The 19,272-nt window shown below is 44.8% G+C and overlaps 1 long non-coding RNA gene across 1 annotated transcript; it reads left to right on the forward strand.

Moving 5' to 3' along the window:
- Positions 1–608: 608 nt before the first annotated feature.
- On the forward strand, positions 609–9,167 carry LOC122242072. Its single transcript, XR_006222244.1, has 3 exons — positions 609–834; positions 6,904–7,014; positions 8,906–9,167. It is a non-coding gene; the product is annotated as an uncharacterized LOC122242072 (long non-coding RNA).
- Positions 9,168–19,272: the final 10,105 nt, after the last annotated feature.

Consider the following 19,272-nt stretch of genomic DNA (forward strand, 5'->3'; position numbering starts at 1 on the left):
AATAGGAGGAGGAACTCTTAAATTATTAGAACAGTCTGGAAATGCCAACCCCGAGGCTGGAACGGATGACCTCTAACGTCCCTTCCAGTCCGGAGAGTTTGTGATGCTGTGTCTCTGTGAACAAATGCTGGCAGGTGGTAGACCTGAGATTGTCAGTTTCGGAACATCTGAAGGGCCCTGCTGTGTTAAGAGCCTGCCCTGCAGCCCCCAGCAGACTGCGCTGCCAGCTCCTCTCTTGCCTGAGGGCATGGGGCTGGAGAAAACCCAGCAGCGGGACCAAAGGGAAAGCAACAGCGCCTGACAGGATGCTGCTTCTCTCTGATTTTGCAAGCAGAACGAAAGAAAACTAAAAGTCAGGGAGCAATTGGGATGCTCTCCCTTGGATGTCCCGCAGGCATCCCCAAGTCAAAAGATATTGAAGTCACTTTTCTCCCCCAAATTACCTCCAACTCCTCCTGGGTCCCCAACACAGTAAATACATCCCCATCCCCCAGGTACCTAAGTCAGACTTATGATGGTCACTAGTGACTCCTTCATTCCCCTCAATGATGAAATCTCGTCCATTGTGACCCACTCTCCCACCCCCACATCCACTGCACTCCCACAGCTTTGCCCTAATTCAGGCCTTTGCCATCTCTCAGCCATGCTGTGGTGATTGCTTTCCATGATGACCCGAGGCCCCCCACCACCACCTGATCCATGACTCCCCATGTTTCCTCTTGTAAGAACACCAGGACTATTGGTGTATTAAGCCAAGGTTTCCTTGAAAGCCTCCCAGAAGAACTTCACCATCTCAGGAGAAAGCATAATTTGTGTCAGGTGCAGGTAGAAAAGGTAGGTCTTCAAACAAAAACTGGTTTTAACAGAGGGGCAGAAACTCCTCCTTTTTCTGGACTCTGAAGAGGCCAGGTGCTGAGGTCTTCACTCCTGGGCAGTACTGTGGAGGATGGCTCATAGCACCACAGTCAAATGGGGATGTGTGACCGTAAGTGGTGGAGCCTAGCCCGAAGGTTAGCAAGCTACACTTTGTAAATCAGATTATCCATATCCTGTGGCTCATAGATTTCCTTGTTCTCCTCCTGGAACCAACAGTATCGAACGTATGTTCAAATTTACCACTTGGATTCCCTGGCAAGCAGTTTCTGAGACAGAGTTAGGAATGCACACAGGGTATCAGAGGGTAATACCTGCAAAAGATAAAAATGGAGGAAGCAGGATCAGGCAGGGAGAACTTCAGGCAGTGGTCCAAGTCTCAGACAACACAACAGAAGAGTCCCTTGTTGTGCAGAAATGGCCAGGCCAGACCTTAGTCTGCTCAGTCACTGGCTGGGGGCTGCTCAGAAAGAGCTCGGCCTCAGTTCAAAAGCGAAGGCAGACATATGATTTCTGATCCAGCATGTAAGAAGCTTCGAAGCCATCACTCCCTCCTAACAGGTAAAAAGCTGACAAACTGAAAAATCAACGGCCCTTCTTATGTCTGTAGGACAAGTGAGGTCATGTCACAAGGTAAACTGGAGAGACTGACAGGTGGTACAGAGAAACAGAACCCACCAGAGCAGAAACCTCCATGGGAAGCATGGTCTGGGTGGGACAACCTGAATTGTAATTGACAAATTGCTGGGGCTCCATGTGGACAACTTTGAGAGTTGAAAACTCTCCAGGGACCCAATCATCAGGGCCCCCATATTTTTTTGAGTTTTATCTCCCAGATCTCCACTGGGTCCCACCAGGCATATCAGAGAAAAATCCCCTCCTGTATCTGGAGTGAGAGAATGGACCCCATCCACAGGCAGAAAATCAGTAAAGACATAGTAGAACTCAACACCACCCACAAACTACTGGATATAATTGACACCGATAGACTACTTCACCCAACAACAGCATATTACACCTTATTTCCAAGCTCACATGGAATATTCACCAAGAGAGACCACATTCTGGGCCATAAAGCACACCTCAACCAAATTAAAAGAACAGAAATCATGTGCTGTCTGCTCTCAGACCACAGTGGAATTAAACTGGACATCATTAACAGAAAGATAACTGGAAAACTTCAATTTTTTTTCAGATTAAACAACACACTTCTAAATAGCTAATGGGTCAAAGAAGAAATCTCCAGGGAAATTTTAAAATATTTTGAACTACATGGCAATGAAAACAAAACTTTTCAAAATTTGAGAAATGCGGCAAAAGCTCTTTTTAGTAGGAAATTTAGAGCATTGAAGGCACATATTAGAAAAGAAAAAAACTCTTAAAATCAATTTACATTAGCTTCCACATTAGGAAACTAGAAAAACAAGAGCAACAGAAGCAGAAGAAAGGAAATAATTTTAAAAGAACGAAAATCAATAAATGGAAAACAAGAAATCAACAGAGAAAATCAGCAAAGTCAAAAGCTTGGTTCTTTGCAAAGATCAATAATATCTATAATCATCTAGCCAGGCTAGCTAAGAAAAAAGGATACAATTACCAATATCAGAAGTGGAAGAGGGAGTATCACTACAGATCCCATGCACATTAAAAGTATAATAAAGGAATACCATGAATAACTCTAGGCCCACAAATTTGATAGCTTAGGCTAGCAAATGGTCCAGTTCCTTGCAAGACACAATCTTCCAAAATTCACAAGAAGAAATAAGTGATTTGAATAGGCCTATAATCTATTAAAGAAATTGAGTCAATAATCAATAACCCTCTACAAAGAAAGCTCCATGGCCAGATATAGGTGCACTGGCGAATTCTACCAAACATTTAAGAAAGAGTGTATACCAATTTATTACAATCTCTTTCAGAAGATAGAAGCAGAGGGCTTACTTCCTAACTCATCTGAGGCCAGCATTATCATAAGACCAAAACCAAAGACGTTATAAGAAAACAACACATTAATATCTCTCATCAACACAGATATAAAAAATCTTCGCCCCAAATCAGCAACTTGAATCCAACAATGTCTAAAAGCTAAGGCCAACACTGAAGATGCTGCCAACTGGAAGCTCTAAACTATCTGATACAATACACGCCTTGCAGATAATCAGCAAGTTCTCTCTTGAAGGGAAATCTGAGCAGCACCCCTCTGTGTCTGCCACGGAGGATTCAGATAAGAACGGGTGGAGGTTCTAGGAGGGGGGCAGAAGATTCCAAAGCCATCTGGGATCCAGCGATCATTGGTGAAATGCCACCAAAGGGTTTGTCAAAGGGGCGGGCTCCATGTCTGGCTGTCTCTGCCCAGGAGGAATGCATTCCCCAAGAGCCACCTTCAAGGTGCTGTGGACCAATTTGATAGAAGGCAGCTTCTTCCTTCCCTCTCCTCCTTGGCCTCCTGGATCCTGTCAACCAGGACAACCTCAACACTAAAGCCAGAAGGATCTGCTCATATTATACTCTTACTTAAAACCTGCTGACGACTCCCCATTGTCTAAGGGATAAGATTCAGTTCCCCATTGTCTTAGTCTGTTCTGGCTCCTATAATGGATACCACAGATTGGGTGGCTAATCAACAACAGAAATTCATTGCTTATGGGCACCTGGGTGGTTCAACTGGTTGAGCATCTGACTTTGGCTCAGGTCATGATCTCGCAGTTCATGAATTTGAGCCTCACATCAGGCTAGCTGCTGACAGTGCAGAGCCCACTTTGGATCCTATGTCCCCTCCTCTCTCTGCCCCTCTCCTGCTCTCTCTCTCTCTCTCTGTCTCTCTTAAAAAAAAAAAAACACACACAATCCAAATTCATTGCTTACAGTTCTGGAGGAAATCTGAGATCAACTCATTCACAGATTTGGTGTTTGGTGAGAACACACTTCCTGATGGTTCTCTTCTCCTCGTGTCCTCACATGGTGGAAGGGGCAAGGGAGCTCTCTGGAGTCTCTTTATAAGGACACTAATACCATTCATGAGGGTTCCACCCTTATGACCCAATCACCTTCCAAAGGCCTCATCTTGAAACACTATCATCTTGGGGATTTGGTCTCAACCATGAATTTGGGGGAGGGGTACAAACATTCAATCTATAGCATGCACTCTGGCTTCACAATGTTTTCTCTACTTTAGCTAGAGATTCCATGAGATGCTTCTTGCAAAAATTAACTACACAACACCAGGCAGGCCATGGACCCTCATATCACCATGTTTTGTTTTGTTTTTTAAGAGAGAGAGAGGGCACAAATGGGGGAGAGGGGCAGAGGGAGGGAGAGAGAGAGAGAGAGAGAGAGAGAGAGAGAGAATCTTAAGCAGGCTCCAGGCTCAGTGGGCAGGCTTGATCCCACAACTCTGGGATCATGACCTGAGCCGAAATCAAGAGTCAGATGCTCAACCGACTGAGCCACCCAGGCACTGCACGCCCGCCCCCCCCCCCCATACTTTTTACACATGCTGTTCTTTCTCACTGGAAATCCCCTCCCTCCCCCTCTCTCTGGAGAAGCCCTGCCTGGTCTTCAGAGATCCAAACCAACCCCAGATCTTTTGTCAGCCCTTCCTTAGCCTTCCCACTAACCAATCTCATGTGGAATTATCTGCCCACCTTCCCTGTTCCACTTAGCACTTTGTCAGCTCATCTGTTAACCAGGTACTTTCTACATGATTTATGTGATTGTGGGGGTTGTTGGAGGTTCCACACACTTAGTCATGAATTGTTTGAACACAGATACTTTGGTTTTTCTCCATGGCACAAAATAGTGGTTTGATAAATGCTGGGCAAGTGTTTCACTGGGAAAACAGAGAGGAAAGATGAAGACAGGACCAGCAAAGTAACGTAACTCAGCAGTCCAGTAACCAATTCACTGACATTTGTTGAAATGTTTCCAATTCACCAAGACTGGCCCCATGCCTTTTGCCCAGCTCTGGACACCACAGCCTGAACTTGAGGAGAATCTAAGATGCTCTCAGGGGGGGCCACACCCCAGGAAGGGCTGGGAACCTGAGGCAGGGGAGATACTGGAATGACCACCCTGGGGATGGTGGGGGAGGTAGTTCATGGTGGTCTTTAAAGAAGTGGGTGAACTTTTTACCAAGACCAGCAGCCCACACTTACTTCTGAGGCTCTAAAGAGAACACATGCATATTCCACAGAACAGGACTCAAACAAAGGGCATCAGCTTGACAAGAGAAAAATGGTCACCCTGTGTGTGAATGTGGGTGGCAGGGGGTGGTCAGGACTCTTTGTCCATGAATAGCTTCATGGAATTGCCTTTCCTCTCCCTAATTGTGGATCCTGGCCCAGATTTCCCCTTCCAGGACCCTATTTAAAGGAGATTCTATAGCCTAAGCTCAGTGCTTCTGTTTAGTAGCACATAAATATAGCTCAAGGCATCTGCAGCCCTCCCCACACCAATCCCAACAGAGCAAACTAGCCCACTAACAACCAGTCAGCTGCCCAACCGTAGGTCCAAGGATGGTCTGGAGGCCTCCCAATGCCTCTGGGCTCCAGGGAGATGCCACCCAACATACCCACTTGGAGCTCACAAGTGCACGCAGGTATACACCACCCCAGGAAGAAGAAGCCCAGGCTGGACGTTCCTGCTGTTTCATCTCATGTCATGATTAAATGACACCTGCATTTGGAATAAATGATCAGTAAGTTTCTGAAGTAAACATCAATTTGTCATTTCAAAAGAGAATTCCTAGATCACTGGATTTATTTCCAGGGCTGTTGACCAAAAAGGCTGTTGAGTTACAACATCCAGAGCAGTCATTTCCCTCTTTTTCTCAACTGAGTACAAAATACATGCCCAGCAGCAAGTTTCTCTGCCTTGTGGGAAATGTATGTTTACAGGAAGACAGAAACTGCCACCAGCCGGGAGCACTCGCACTGTTTGCCACCAGGAAGCCATCAGGGCACCAGATCGATCAGAGGAGTACCCTTCTTCTCAAGGAACACATGGCCCTCAGCTTGCGCTGAGATTGCTTTGTTTCCATCAGGAGGGATGGCTGACTGCCTCTCTGACACAAGGAATCAGACATCACTGCACCCCGGCTGTGCAGGGACGGAGGCCGTGGCGCCCTGCCCCGGGTGGCAGACAGGACTGTGGAGATGCTTGGGGCATGAGGGCACAGGAGCAGCCACAGCCCTGAACAGCCAAGAACAATTGGGCCACATGATTAATGAAGTACAGATGTAAGGGCCCCGGCAGCTCCCACATGGACAAAGAATGGTGACAGGGGAAAACGGGGGGATGTTTATTTAAATCGAAACAACTGCAGGATTACAAATTGCTCCCTGAACACTGGCTGCTGTATGTGTATGTACGTGAAACCAAGGGGATGGGAAAGTTAACATTTATTATACTACAAAATTAGGTGTAGCCAAGACGCCTGAGGCATTTAGAGGCTGTCCCCTCCCCTGCCCATATCCTTTGTGATGGTTCCGCCCTTGGGACTTGGGCAAACGTGGGCACCATGAACCCTCTGGCCTCCATTTCTTCAGCAGCGGATCTCCTTCCCCACCTCCCAGGAGAAACACAGTGAAGAGAACACGTTAACCTGATTGCGGGAGGAAATACACTCTGTCAGTAAAAGCTTCACTTGAAATTTTTAAAGCTCAGCAAGAGTGTTAAAAGTCCATTTTAAAAAGAAGAGAATGGGCCTCTTTCTGGAAAGATGTCCTCTTAGCTGCTGGTCCCGTTTGACTGAAAGCTGTCTTGCGCCATCAGGAGCCATTAATGTATGATTGAAGCCATGGTTTCTTTCTGTAAATATTGGTTCAACTTGGGGAAGCTCTGCAGCTAGCTGAACAGCCCTTCTCACTGAGCTCTGGCCGGCCCAAGGCCAGGGAAGGCCTGTAGCTCAGACCCTGTCTGCCAACGTCAGGCTGGCATAACAGGAACGCAACCCCCTGGGTCCCGTCTTAGCTCGGCCACTTCCCTCTGCTTTCGGCAAGTTACTGATCCTCCCTGTCTTGGTTTCCTCAGCGGTGAACTAGGGATAATCAAAGCGCTCAGCATGCAAGTTTCTTATGGGGACTGAATGAGGTAACATGAATACAGTGAACAGAAGAGCCCCTGACACATAGTTCCTGCCTGGTGAGTGTCAGCTGTCATCACTGCCACACCATGGGTGTCCTCAGCATTATGAGGATGATATTAAAGGGCCATGTGTTGTTCCCAGTGCAGTGTTGAATCCAAACGTCCCAGGCTCCTCCTGAAATCCTAGTCATCACTGATTCTAGCCTCTAAGAGCAGAAATCCTGTCTCCACCACTTGGCCACCTACCTCTCCTAGAATCTTCCAGAGACCAGGAGCTCATCTGTCCATGAAACAGCTATTCCCTTCCTAAACAGCTCTGTTAAAAGACCTTCCCTCTAGGTAACTGCCTTAAATTCAAGCAGTTGAGCCAATCCACCCCCTGGTCCATGAACATACCTAGAATTTTCCAAGATCACTAGATGACAGGCATCCTGAGCCACCGGTACAAAACCCAGCTCATCCAGGGTTTCTGGGAGTTGGCTGGAACAGCTGTAATCTACCTAGACAAGGAAGGAGAGTCCAAAGACAGGTAAAGAAAAGGAAAATCTCCCACTCAAGAGAGCCTGCCAGTGCATCTGAAACCACATGAAGAAAAGTAATGGTTAGAAAATATATACGATTTGCATACTGTATGGTGAGACCACCCCAAGCCCTTATCCCACATAATGCCCCTGGCTGCCTGCCTTATACCCTCCAAACATTTCTTCTTTGAGAAAACTAACCAATCCAAGGTCTCCAGTGACAGGACCAGGACCCTATTAGACCTCTAGGGATTCCTCTAGGATCCCTCCCCATGCGTGCACACACACACACACACACACACACACACTCTCACATGCAGGTATTCATATGCACATACACACACATATACACACACATGCATGCACACACACACGCAACTCACACACAGAGTTTGCAAATGGCATCTATGGTGGTTTTACTTTATTTTTTTACTATTTTATTTTATATTATTTTTTGAGAGAGTGAGGTACATTCGAGGAGCAGAGGAGAGAATCTTAAGCAGGCTCCATGCCCAGTGTGGAGCCTAATGTGGGGCTCAGTCTCATGCCCCTGAGATCATGACCTGAGCTGAAATCAAGAGTCAGATGCTCAACTGACTTAGCCACCCAGGTGCCCCTGTGGTGGTTTTAAAATACTTTTACAGATTCGTTGGTACTCCTCCCTTCCTAAGGTAGAGCCTAATCTGCATCCCCTTAAGTGGGAGCTACACTTAGTGACTCTCTTCTAACAATTAGAATGTGACAGAAATAACAGTGTGTGATGTTCAAGATTACGACATATAAGGCATTACCACTTCCTCCTGTAAGCCAAGAACAATGTGCACTGGGACCAGGAAGCTCCTACAGAAAGGGAAGACAAGGGGGGTACTCAGGAGGATGGTAATGGACAAATCTGGGGAACAGCTGCATGACAATGAGGATGGACACGGTCTAGAAAGGAAGAGGGCAGACCAGTCCAGGAGGCATATCACAGGAAAAAATAAAATGGGACCACTAAATTAGTTACCCGAGGTACTGGGGCTATTTTACAGTGACATTGAGGAGTTTGCAGGACTATTTGGTGAAAGCTATGATGAAAACAAAGCAAATACTAATTTCATGAAGAAATATTGTACAAAAAAGTCATATTAATCATGGTATATATTATATGTGGGTATTTACAGGGTCATAATATGTAAAGGTCAAGTACTGATTTGCATTAGACACTGTGTTTGGACACCTCCTGCCATTCTAGCCCTGCCCATCTTTTCCATCTTCCAATTTTGAGGCTGAGGTAGGAAATTCTTCCTTTCTCTCAGTAGTAATGTTTAGTAGATTTTGTGTTCAGTAATGTCTTTTGTTAGATATATTTTTAGGTATTTACAGGTGTATTTTCATGATGCGGTAAATGGCATAAATTTTAAAGTACATTTTCTAATTGTTTCTAGCATATGGACATACAGATTATACTACATGAAGTCATGCTGTGCATTCTTTGTGGGTGAGCAAAAATATAGCTATAACAAATACAAAAATATAGTTGTGAGATGTTAACACCATCACTAGGACAGCACTTGCTTCTTGGAGACAGAAGAAAGGCATGGAATTAGACCAAAACTAAGACATTTTCAGTAGTCTTTTATTCTATGTAATTTTGAAGAATGTATGTTGAAATGTTGGCATTCATTAAATTCAGGGGCAAAGAAATCATCCGTGCCACCATTAAAAAAAATAATAATCTTTGCCTAAACCGGGGTCTCAAAGATTTTGTTTTCTTCTACAAGTTTTATGGTTTTAGCTCTTTTTTTTATGGTTTTAAAAGTTTATTTATATTTGAGAGAGAGACCGACAGAATGCAACTGGAGGAGGAGCAGAGAGAGAGGCAGACAGGATCTGAAGCAGCCTCCAGGCTCCAGGCTGTCAGCACAGAGCCCGACATGGGGCTCAAGCTCACAAGCCAAGCCATGAGATCATGACCTGAGCCGAAGTCGGATGCTTAACTGACTGAGCCACCCAGGTGCTCCTGGTTTAACTCTTAAAGAAGTCCACTCTATTGCAAGATGAGCCCCATTCTCCACTGAGGATGGAACACATGGCGGGCAGCCACCTTCTGTGGCATCAGTTTCCCCGGGAGCCCTGCAGGCAAGAAAGATGACCCTTCCTCCTGCTGCCTTGCTACCCCCTGAGGGGCCTTGCCAGGGATAATGGAGCCTGGTACCAGGTCATCCTTATCACCCCAATACTGGTGTGGGCAGAGGTTGAAAACTACTGCTCAACATGCAGTATTTAAAAAAAAAAAAAAAAAGTTAATCAGTGCCAACATTTAAAAATCAGGAAAATCACACCGAAATCTGGCCAGCATTTCTCCAGAAGCCTGTGAGCATCTGCATTGCAATGCAGCCCCCACCCCTCCTTTGGATGAGCTGGCTGTCTGGGTTGCATCACACCTGCCCCTCTGACTCCCACACCCTGAGGCCAGGGTCAGATGCCTGAGTGGATGCTTTCCTACAGCTGCCCTCTTTGGTGTTACCTACAAGGCTCCATCTACAGCTTTTCCATCCTCTTCCCTACTCAGCCTCTCACCTGGTCTCCTGACAGCCTTGCTGAGTAAGGATCAGAGTCCACTCTCTGCATATGAGGAAAATGCCCAAGGGCGTACAGCTGCTAAGTGGTGAGCTGGCTTTGAGGTGCTCCTCCCTGCTCTGAGACTCCATTCTCTGGGCCCCATCGCCCTGGGCACTGGGGCTATCTTTAAGCACTTTTTAAGATACAAAGTGCTCAGGGTGCAGGTGTGTTACTAGGCCGCCAGGCACACCTGTCAGGTTCTGCGAGTGTGAAGGGAGTTGGGGTCTGTGTCACCTGCGCTGGCACCTGCAGGGAGTAGCAGGTGCTCAGGCTCCTAGTTGAGGGGTTTGCTTGATTAAATGTTTGACGAATGAACTAATAAATGGATGAGCTGTCATCTGAGTAGCTCACGTATATTTAACCATTAATCAAAATAGATTTTAACTGCAGAAATATTTTAGCTGAGGCATATAAAGGAAGAGGAGGAGGGGCAGGCCCATGACGTGCCAGAACTCATGGCAGGCTCCGCCATGAGGCCCTCTCATCTCATGACTGAACATTTTGAAGAAGACTTCACATAAAAAGCATAGACAGTAATATTTGTACAACCCTCTGGGGTAAACAAGAGAGGATTTAAAGGTGTCTATGTGGGACAAAATTCATCGATTTTCTCTGAAATATGTAATTATGATGATAAAGATAAAATGCAAATATTAGAAGACATTGAATTTATATGATTTATATGATCTAGTATGACTTAATATGGTCTTTTTAAAAAATTTTTAATGAAAACCCTGAGCTTTCTTTTGTGACTTTAACTTTCTATATAAGGACTTACGCTTGAAACCATTATGCACAATTCCTGATCAAGGCATTTTGAATTAACAATGTCTTTAAATTCTTCATACAGACCTTGACAAGGAACTTTGCCAAGTAGTGATAATGCTCTTTACAACAACAATTTGAAGATTACAACAATACAGATTGTATTTCAAGACTCTAAGTGTAATTCCTTTCTTGACAAATTTAACGTTGAAGTTTCTAGTAATATTATGGATAGACTTGAATCCAATCAAACACTTTTAGATCCAGTGTTAACAACGTGAAATGCTAATTTGGACAACTTCTGTTTCTCGTTGGAGCCGTCAACCTGTAGCTTAGCTTGTGATAAGAAGTGACAGGGTACACCGGTAGACAGCTACAACTATCAGACCATTGCTGGAAAATAATTGCCTTGTTTGCAGGCAGACAAGAGTCTTGTTAGGGCAAGAGTCCAAGATACAGGTCTTGAGATTCCAGAAAGATTCAGACTATTGGATTGTTCTGTGAAGACAGAGATTTGAGACTGCTTGCAGGGTTGCACCCACGAGAACACCACCAGGCCCCCCTACGTCAACCACCCCTCACCTGTCTCTTGCCCCGCAGTCCCCAGGTGGCTCCACTTGGGATGCAAAATTCCCTTTTGCCTTTAGCCTAAAATTGCCTTTAGCACCTTGTCTACAGAAGACAGTGGCACCCTCTGCGGCTCTGTCAAAGATGTTCAAGTGGTCCAGCTTCTCCCTGGTCACATCCAGCAAGCCCAAGATTCCACACATCACTCATTGGGCTTGTCACCTCTACGGACTATCGGCTGTATGGCCAAACCTAGCTCTCCTCTGAGGAGCCCCAGGCCAGGAGCTCTGCCCATCCCAGACTTGACCTGGCTGCCCCAAATGCTGAGGGCTCCCAAGACTCCAGGCACCCCAATAATCCAGGTGTGATGCTCTGGCCTGCCAATGAACAACACTTGTTCTCCAAGATGCCTAAAGGTATGCCATGAATTAAAAAAAAAAAAAAAAGTTTCCTTGTGTAAGTCAGGGATACTAAGTACAAATAGTACCCCCTCTACCCAAGTGTGTGTTCACAGAGAACAAGACTGACCAGGTGTGAGGTAAACCTTATAAAGTTCTAAGCCTCTATATTCTCTCTCTCTTTTTTTTTTTAATGTTTGTTTATTTTTTGAGAGAGAGACAGAGCATGAGCTGGGGAGGGGCAGAGAGAAAGGGAAACACAGAATCCGAAGCAGGCTCCAGGCTCTGAGCTGTAAGCACAGAGCCCGACGTGGGGCCTGAACCCACAAACTATGAGGTCATGACCTGATCCGAAGTCAGACGCTTAACCGACTGAGACACCTGGTGCCCCTAAGCCTCTCCATTCTTAACCTGGAGTTCACAGACCCCCTACCAAGGTGCTTAAGGATGGAACTCATGGGCGCCTGGGTGGCTCAGTCGGTTAAGCGTCCGACTTCGGCTCAGGTCACGATCACGCGGTCCGTGAGTTCGAGCCCCGCGTCGGGCTCTGGGCTGATGGCTCAGAGCCTGGAGCCTGCTTCCGATTCTGTGTTTCCCTCTCTCTCTGCCCCTCCCCCGTTCATGCTGTGTCTCTCTCTGTCTCAAAAATAAATAAACGTTAAAAAAAATTTTTTTAAAAAAAAGGATGGAATTTAGGAGTCCATGAACTTGGATGGGAAAAATTGACATCCTAATTCTCAGTAAGCTCTAACTGAAATTTAGTTTTTATTCCATTAAGAATATAGACCATAAACCACAGCAGCTACCAGTACCTGGAGCTTTATTCCAGTAGAAATCACAGATATTTTTATATCTCATTACACTTGTTGTAGACATCTCAAAACATGATTTTCATGAGTCACTGCTTTGAAAGCATAGTAGAAGCCAGACCCGCCACTCAATCTTGTTATTTAATGAGTTAATAAAGAAGTATACAGAATACTGTGTTACAAATCTGTTTTGTCTCAGGTTTTGATAACAGAACGTCAAAATAATTGGCTTTCCTTTTAACACTAGGTATTTTATTTTATGCACGTAGTCATGATTTTGAGGTGTCCATAGGCTTCACCACTCTGTCACAGGAGTCCCTGGCACACAAAAGGTCGAGAACTGTAAGTGCCTAAGGTCACCAGCTCCCAGTGCTTTGGGAGGCAATAGAGGAGGCACTGGGAGAGAGCTGGAGGGCTGGAAGGATCTTGGCCAGTGAAGGGAAGAGTTCTCCCAATTCTATACTGGCCCTAGGGGATACGATATGCAGCATTTCTCATTCCGCTTGGGCATATTTCTACGGAACATGTATTAACACTGAAAAATTTCAGATCTCTGGAAAACAGCTTGAAATATATGGATTTAGGGAATGGCTTAGCCTGAGAAAACACTGGAATTGCTTGGTGTTCTTTAAAAAAGTGATAGTAATCAGGAATGCAAGCTGGTGCAGCCACTCTGGAAAACAGTATGGAGGTTCCTCAAAAAACTAAAAACAGAACTACCCTACAACCCAGCAATTGCACTACTAGGCATTTATCCACGGGATACAGGTGTGCTGTTTCGAAGTGACACATGCACCCCCATGTTTACAGCAGCACTATCAACAATAGCCAAAGTATGGAAAGAGCCCAAATGTCCATCAATGGATGAATGGATAAAGACGATGTGGTATATATCTACAATGGAGTATTACTCAGCAATCAAAAAGAATGAAATCTTGCCATTTGCAATTAAGTGGATGGACCTGGAAGGCATTAAGCTAAGTGAAATTAGTCAGAGAAAGACAAACATCATATGACTTCACTCATATGAGGACTTTAAGAGACAAAACAGATGAACATAAGGGAAGGGAAACAAAAATCATATAAAAATAGGGAGGGGGACAAAACAGAAGAGACTCATAAATATGGAGAACAAACTGAGGGTTACTGGAGGGGTCGTGGGAGGGGGGATGGGCTAAATGGGTAAGGGGCACTAAGGAATCTCCTCCTGAAACCAGTGTTGCACTATATGCTAATTTGGATGTAAATTTAAAAAAATAAAAAATAAAACAAGTTAATAAAAAAATCACTAAAAAAAGAGAACACATTTGTGTACCTCAAATCCAAAAAAATAAAAAATTAAAAAGTGATAGTATTAAGACCTTTTGGAGCAAAATAAAAAAGATCAGGTGATGCCTTCTCACTATACAAATGGAAGTTTTTGCAGGAGGTAGCCCGCTGAACATACCAGCTACCTAGAATCTTTCCTATCCTTCACTCACGGTCCAGGACTTGTTAATATGAACAGGTCAGGATTCCACGCTGGGCTGTCAGCCAGGAGGGGGATCACTGGGGAAACCACTGGGCTCCTGCCCAGCCACCACTCTGTTGGGTTATACGGGGACCTGCACAGTTGGAGTACATGCTCCTGCTGGGAGCAGGCTATATCCTCCATCACAGTTGAAATTAATTGGTAGAAAACACTTCTGGCCTTGTTTGTAGCATTTAATTTTGGGCTGAGGACCTGAAACATGTGTTCTAGATTGCAGAAAGATTCGGGGACTGGCATGTTATCCAACAGGGGTAAGACAAATCCAAGAGATGGAATCCCGAGAGGTCCTCGTTGCCTCCCAAAGCCAGTGCCATGGGAATTAGGACAGCTCTGGGAACTGGCAATTAGCTCAGCCACACCAGATGCCTCCCAAAGGAGTGGTTGTTCCACAAAAGCACTGGGCAAACTAGTGTCAAACGGTCTTAGCTGATCTGTGTTCCAGAGCTGAAGCAATGAAGAGGTTTATGTAATGGATCTGGCTTTCCTTTCTCTGTTTTTCCCAGTCATGCTTGGAGAGCTATTGGAGGATTTGCCAAGCAGTCTTAGTGCACATGTCCCATATTCACACACTTCCCCATCATTGGTCTGTAGCGCTCTCTGAAACGTTCTGGACGCAGTCCTCCTCACCACTGAGGTTCATGCCAAGCATTCCTGTAGCCCCTCCATACAAGATACTTAGCCAAAAAGTGCTGCCTGGCTGATTATTATGGACTTTGCTGCCGGGACCCTCAGTAATCCTGGAAACTGCTCCCCTCACAGGCAGCGTAAGACCACGCCCTGGAGGGAGAGCAGGAGGCTTACAGCATGCCCAGCTTGCGGCAAAGCCCTTACTCACATCATCTTGGAGGTGAGGAACTGCCTCCACTCACAAGCAATCATGCAGACAGAGCTTGGTCACCCGTTCTCTGAAGAAGGCTACCACTGTTACTCCTGAATGGGCCCGCAGAGCAGAAAACATGAAACTTTGGCATGCATTGTGCTGTGATGTGTTCTGAATATAAACCTGAATTTTTTAGGCATTGCTATGCATCAGGAAGGCTTTTTTTGGGTAACACCTTTATTAAGATATAACCCACATACCATACAATTCACCCATTTAGAGCATATAATTCAATAGTTTTTTGGTTGTTACATTCAGACTTGTGCAACAATCAATTGTAGAACACTCTCATAACCTCCAAAAGACACCCCTTACTCTTTAGTCTTCAACCTCCCCCACCTTCCCCCCCTCCCCGCCACCCCTAGCAACCACCAACCTACTGTCTGGCTCTCCAGATTTGCCCATCATAGACACTTCATATAAATGAAATGATACATATGTGGTCTTTTGTGACAGGCTTCTGTCACGTAGCAGAATGTTCCCAAGGTTCATCAGTGTTGTGACAGCAATGCTTCATCCCTTTTTACGCCCAAATATATTCCACTGTCTGGATACAGCACATTTTGTTTATCGGCTCATCGGTTGAGGGACATTCAGGTTGTTTCTAACTTTTGGCCACCATGAGTAACGCTGCTGTGAACATGCATGTGTCACTTTCTGTGTGGACCTGTGTTCTCGTGAGCTTGGACACGTGCCTAGGATTGGCACTGCTGGGTAAACGGTGACTCTTTTTCAGGAACTGTCAAACTTTTCCAGAATGGCTGCACCATTTTACATTCCTATCAGCAACACAGAAGCGTTCCAATTTCTCCACATCCTCATCAACACTTGTTTATTGTCCATCTCTTATACCATCGCGGCTATGAAGTGGTTATCTCACATAGCGTTGCATTCTCCTGAAGCTGCATTCTCCTGAAGACTAGTGATGCAGAGCATCTTTTCATGTGCTTTCGGCCATTTGTATATATTCTTTAGAGAAATGTCTATTCGGATCCTTCGCCCACTTTAAAATTGGGTTACCTGTCCTTTTATTATTGAAAATGATGAGAACAAAGGCAAGAGAAATGGAGCCAAAATTAAGTCTCCTTCTAGCTTGCAACCCACTGACAACCTGAACCACGCACAGCATGACCTTCATGGCTGCCTTAGTGCCCTAATGTTTATGTTTTATTAAAGACTAAAAGTAACCTTAACAGCAGCTAGCCCCTCAAGGTCCTGAAAGCCTTGCTTCCAAATTCCTTAGAGGCTTACGCTATCCCTAACCTCACTAATTAAAAAGCACGTAGTCACCCCTCACAATCCTGGTGCAGCTCTTTCTGCGCATGGGGCCTGTCCCCGTGCTATAATACAATCAACTTTTGCACTAAAAACATCTCAAGAATTCTTGCTTAGCCATTCGCTCTCGAACTCAAAACTTCTAAATTTCATAATTTTGTCAGAAAAGCTTGAGTTTTTAATGACTATCCAGCTGCACTTTAAAACTCAGCCCCAGCCCCAACAGGAATGGGATGGGCTCCTGCAAATTTTGTGTCTCTTCCCAGATAACATCATTCTGGGAAAATTCCAGTCCCTGAAGTTGTGGTTCTTGATTTTCCACCCCCCCCCCCCCCACCAGTTCACAGATATCCTTGAGAGTCTGATGGACAGTCTCTGAGAGAAAAATGTACATACGCAAATTTGTCTATTTTGCATTTAGTATCAGGGAGTTCCTGGACCTTCCACCATTCAAGCATTGCCTTAGTAAGGTTCTTTCTTTTCATAAGAAGAGTGTACACTTATTTCTAATGATTGTATTGTCAAATGATTTGAACTTGGCCTTAATGGACGACATAAAATGCCCAAATTCTAGGTTCCCACAGAGGAAAAAAGAGTGAACTGGCTGTGAGATTATCGAAATCACACTGTAAAGAAACAGCTTTTATAGAAGATTGCTTTGAAGGCCTGCAGTCCATCATTTCTCCAAATTATCCCGTGATCAGGCCAGACCATGAGAGCTTTACACCATCACATCTGAGATTGTCTTAGAACTGGTCTCTGATTGCACTTCAGCCTTTGCCATCAGCCCACAATGAAAGCACACTGTAAGGAAACTGTGCAGATTCTATTACTATCAGTTACAAAAATGTTGTAGGACCTCTCCTAAGGCTCATACACGCATTCAAAAAAGATGTGCTTCTCTTCAACCCATGGTCTGTTTTGATCTCGTCAGCACCATAAAGCTGTTACATAATGTTTCCTTCCCCACTTTTGCCCTTAAGAAACTCAGAAGTAAGGGGCACCTGAGCAGTGCAGTCAATTAAGCATCTGACTCTTGATCTTGGCTCAGGTCATGATCTCACAGTTTGCGAGTTCGAGCCCCATGTCCAACTCTGCACTGATGGCACAGAGCCTACTTGGGATTCTGTCTCTCCTTGTCTCTGTCTCTCCCCCACTTATGTGCTCTCTCTCAAAATAAATAATAAACTTAAAAAAAACAACAACAACAACAACAACAACTCAGGTGTCTGGGTGGCTCAGTTGGTTTAGCATTTGACTTTGGCTCAGGTCATGATCTCACAGTTCGTGGGTTTGAGCCCCATGTCGGGCTCTGTGCTGACAGCTGCTTTGGATTGTGTGTCTCCCTCTGTTCCCCCACCCCCACCCCCACTCATGCTCTGTCTCTCTCTCAGAAATAAATAAACATTAAAAAAACAAACAAACAAACAAAAACCTCAGAGGTAAAGTTGCTGCCTGTCCCCAGCAACTGAACTAGATATTCTGTTAATTTGTGAATGGACATTGATGGCCTTCATTTTCCCTTTGCCCTGATTCCACTGTTTCTTTTTGATATGTTTTACATGCGATCTCAAACTGTTTCTAGAACAAGTCAACAAATCTCTTTTTCTAACCTTACCTTTCTGCCCTTGACTGCCATTCATGACACCTGTTTGTTTATGCATGTTCTTAATGACAGAACTTATTTTATAGTTATTTTTCTCACCCGTAACTTTTAGTTTCTGGACTCAAGGGTGTTTTGCAAACAGATTACCATCACCCCAGTTTACCAAGCAATATGTGTCTAGGTAGGAGAAGGAAAGTAGAAATTTTTTTTTTAAGTTGAGAAGACATAACAGAGACAGTGTTGTGTTTTTTTTCTACTTGACAAGATACTTTCATGGTGCTTACTAGGCTAGGCACTGTTCTATGTACTTTACAAATACTAATCTTCACAAAAACCCTATGAGGGAGGCATGATTATTGCTTCCCGTTTTACAGATGAGAAAGCTGAGGTATGGAGCAATTAACTTGTGCAAGGTCACAAAGCCAGTTAGCGGTAGAGCCAGGATTAGGAACAGGGTCGCCAGCCTGCAGAGTCTGCACTCTCTACCCCTGGCCTCTGCTAAAGAGAGCCTGGCTCTGGGACCCTGGGTAAGCCACATAAATCACGTGGGAACAATGACACCCACTGCATCCTCGGCTCATTGAAATCAAAGGAGGCTCCACTGAAAGGCAGCATCCTCCCCACAGTGAGAACTCCACTTTGTCCTCTTCAGCTAAAACCTGCATAGAAATCCAGACCAAACTTCACTGGGAATGCCGGCCAAGTGGAATGAGGTAACTCACCCAACACAACGTCATCCGTAAACACCAAAAGTAGATGAGAGCACCCTTACCTTTTCATCTCCTGTGAGCATCCTGATCCTAGAAAGATTTTGTAAAGTGTGGGTTAGGAAACTAGCTCAAATTTAGTTGACACATTTTAATATTTGGCATATCTTCTTGAAAAATGAAGTTGAGAGATTAAATTGCAATCAAACATTTCGACAAATTTAGACAGTTTACTTCAACCAACAATGCAGTATAAGTTTAAGGGTGTACATAGTACCTCATGATTCCTTATGCATCTCCAGTGACTAGAGTCTGTCCTTGCTCCTCCTAGTCAACATGTACCATAGAAACTTGGGGTTGCACCCTACATATTTTAAGTGGAAGCATGGGACAGTCTGACATTCAAAAATCCCCTCATACCAATCCAGATGGGAATCACAGTTTTAGAGTTTGCAAAGCCCTTTCAGAAATGTCTTTTCAGTAAATCCTCTCAACTCCATGACGTACCATCCCCATTTTACAGGTGAGTACAATGAAGCCCAGAATAGTAGCCATTTTTATCCACCTAGTATTCACTTAGTATCTGCTATGTGTAAGACAGCATACTGGATAGAGGCAGGACCTTGTCCCTCCTTTAAGGAGTTTCCAATTT

The sequence above is a fragment of the Panthera tigris genome, chromosome C2 (genome assembly GCF_018350195.1).
Source record: "Panthera tigris isolate Pti1 chromosome C2, P.tigris_Pti1_mat1.1, whole genome shotgun sequence".
In the NCBI taxonomy this organism is placed as follows: domain Eukaryota; kingdom Metazoa; phylum Chordata; class Mammalia; order Carnivora; family Felidae; genus Panthera; species Panthera tigris.